Here is a 3658-nt window from a genome sequence, read left to right as displayed (position 1 = left end):
TAATGGGATGTCCCCTGGGGAGTGGCATCTTTTATGAAGACAAATTTAAAGAAATGATAATGAGCCTTTGATTAGCTCAACGGTCCAGTTCCGTATAAACAATGATGCAATGCTCCTGAGACAAAAGATGATGAGCTCCGTAATCAAGAGTTGGGCTATCAATACAGTGTTCCCTCACTACTTCAAGGTTCACTTTTCGCGGATTCGCTGTTCCACGCTTTTTCAATAAACTCTAAAATAATATTATAAATCATAAAAATTTACAATTTACAGCCTAAGGAAGGGAGGAAGGAGAAGCCAATGGAAGAGAAAAGGAGCCCAAGTGGCAACAGGAAAAGGAGGCGATTTATTAACACGATTGGTTGATAAAGATTTCAAATAGTGTATAACTATTAAAATAATGTATAAATATGAAAATAAATATAGTGTCCCTACTTTGCGGATTTTCACTTATTGCGGGTGGTCCTGGAACGTACCCCAGTGATAAGTGAGGGAACACTGTAAAGGCATTGAAGAAATGTACATAGTTCGAACCTCTTTTTCCATGGTCAGTAATCTTTCAGCCTTAAGTAGGCCATTTCACTAGACAAATATTTTCTGACTTATCTGACCCAACACGGGGTCCTTCCACACAGCCATATATTCCAGAATATCACGGCAGATAATCCACAATATCTGCTTTGAACTGCATTATCCGAGTCCACACTGCCATATAATCTAAGTCAATGTATATTTTATACAGCTGTGTGGAAGGGACACAAACTATGTTGAATTGGATGAGATTCAATGAGATATGCATTGAAAAGCTATAGCAAAATGTGCTGCAGGATGTCCCACAAAATTATTATTTTTTTGCAGTTTAATAAACTTTTTTCATGTTTTTATGATAGAACCAATTAGGAAATAACATTTATAATCCAGGAACAAAAAACATGTTACATAGTGTTATATGGCAATTTAAACCTAGAATCATAGAGATGGAAACAACAGAGAATCAAAGCTCTCCCAACAGATGGCCATTCAAATTATATCTCATCAATACATTCTACCAATCCCATACTAGAGAAATTGTGGGGTTTTTTTCATGTCAGGAGCAACTTGAGAAACTGCAAGTCGCTTCCGGTGTGAGACAATTGGCCGTCTGCAAGGACGTTGCCCAGGGGACATCCAGGGGATGCCTGGATGTTCGATATTTTTACCATGCTTGTGAGAGGCTTCTCTCACATCCCCACATGGGGAGCTGGAACTAACAGAGGGAGCTCACCCATGTTCTCCCTGGATTTGAACCGGCAACCTTCAGGTCAGCAACCCAACCTTCAGGTCAGCAGTCCAGCTGGCACAAGGGTTTAACCCATTGCGCCACCATATGTGACTACATAAAAGCACTTTGGAAAGAAATCTGAATTTAATAGCCAATATCACCAGGCAAGTAATACTTTCCTAAAATTAAACTAAATGCTGTTAGCTATTTTCAGGCATGATGATGAAAATCACAAATGTGTCAAATTCTGGTTACTGACAGTGGCGACATGTGAAAACATAGCTGAATGGATAACAACATTAGAATTATCTTTAAGAAGAGGAATGAATGTAGTGTAGAAAACTGCATTTCAGATTTAGCATCTCTTTTCTGAAATTTCAAAATTGTTCTCAAGAGTGGCTGAAATAATAACGTTTTGCCTTTTGATGGGCACAAATTAAAATTATTTTGCATAATATTACTTTCAGGCTATATGTATAAAGCGTATAGGAAATGTAAATGAAATTTACATTCAGGTTTGTGTCTCACTTACACGAGGCCTCATTATGTACATATTGTATATGCAAATACAGTACAGAATTTTTTTCTTCAGAAGTCCAAATTCCCAAGCATTTCAAACAAGGGATATTCAGCTGGAGCTGGGGAAACTAACGTATCAGCTGAAAATTGCAAAACGTGCAGACATCTAGTTTTCATTCATCATTTTCATTTGTAAGAAGTCATCAACATTTCAGCACATCTTAACTAAACTTTAGTACTGTAAAACTGCATTTCAATATCATTTTGTATAGCAGACATGCTGACCAAAAGGCCGCAGGTTCGAATCCAGGGAGCGGAATGAGCGCCTACTGTTAGCCCCAGCTTCTGCCAACCTAGCAGTTGAAAACATAAAAATGTGAGTAGATCAATAGTTACCGCTAATGTGGTAAGGGAACAGTGCTCCATTCAGTCATGACAGCCACATGACCTTGGAGGTGTCTATGGACAATGCCGGCTCTTCGGCTTAAAAATTGAGATGAGCACCAACCTCCAGAGTTGGACACAACTAGATTTAATGTCTGGGGAAAACCTTTATCTTTACCTATTCCACCAGAATTTCATATCTCATCTGTTCGTCCACATATCCTTGTTTTTATTACAATTTTTAAAAATATTATTTAATTAAACATATATTTAAACAGAAAGAAGAGATATTTAGGCATGTCTGGAACGTTCTTCCCTGTCTGTGGTCTCCAAGGAGATTCAGAAAATATTTAACCATTATCAAGGAGGCCTGAGTCATTCTCGAGAAAGGAGAAATGGCCTTTGTATGGGCATGCAGGTCTGTAGTAATAAAAGTAAGACAGAAACTCTGGTTAGGGCAATAAACACAGAGGACATTGTGTATCAAAGCCCCCCCCCCCCCCCCCAAGAAAAAAAAGGATAGTCATAAAAATAGAGCAAAAAATTTCTGCCAGGCTGTTTTCAAAACAGGGAAATGTGCAGGCAATTTTCTACGTTTTTCCAGATGTCCTGAAGGTTTTTAATTTCCTTAGAAGAATAAAAGCCATCTGATCGTTCGTAATGGATTTTTTTTTTATTTGAAAAAACTGAAATCATGATGAGTATGGATCTTATTCCTTGTTTTTACAAGTATACTTTTTATTAAGGTGCTATTGCAGCTATACCAGTACATCTAAATCTGGCAGATTACAATGCATTTATATAAAAACCAATGGGCAGAATTATTTTGTTGGTCTACACAGCCATAAGTTGCACTATGCACTCAGAGTGACTTTTTTGGATAATGCAAAGTTGATCTTGGTGGGAAAATAACTCTGCATGTGTATCTGTTTCAGATGCACATTGATGCACCTGGATTAGTGTATCGTATTATGCAATGAGGTCACAACAGAGAGCATTAACTAGTCCTCACTGGTTGTGCTACTGTGCTATTCAGTTTAGAGATTGCATAGTATTTGTATAAGACAACTCTCCCAGTGGCTATTATGTTGAAACAATGTAGGATCTTGGCCGACATAAGCTATGCAAAATGGAAATCTTTAGGAACTATAATCTCCCCTAACCCAGTCTGAACCCACATAAAGACTGATCCAGAGAGGAATTTTGTTGTTTTCCTGGTATTTGGAAGACTAGTCTGGCATTTAAAAATCAAGATATAGCTTACCTGTTCTTCCACTAAAGAGCTTTGTTCTCTGGCACAGGTGATTTTCAACTTCTCACCTTCAGGTTTTTCTGCCTCTCTTGGAGTTGCTAAAGTTTCACCAAGTTCTACAGCTTGTGCTCTGGTATTATTGTCACATACCCGCCTTTGTTAATGATTATTACTCTAAATAGAAAACCATAATTGATAGCAGATTTCTGTTGCAGTTAGACATTCAATGAATGGGCAGAGAT

This window comes from Anolis carolinensis, chromosome 3 (genome assembly GCF_035594765.1).
Source record: "Anolis carolinensis isolate JA03-04 chromosome 3, rAnoCar3.1.pri, whole genome shotgun sequence".
Classification (NCBI taxonomy): Eukaryota; Metazoa; Chordata; class Lepidosauria; order Squamata; family Dactyloidae; genus Anolis; species Anolis carolinensis.
Note: the sequence above shows the minus strand (reverse complement) of the source record.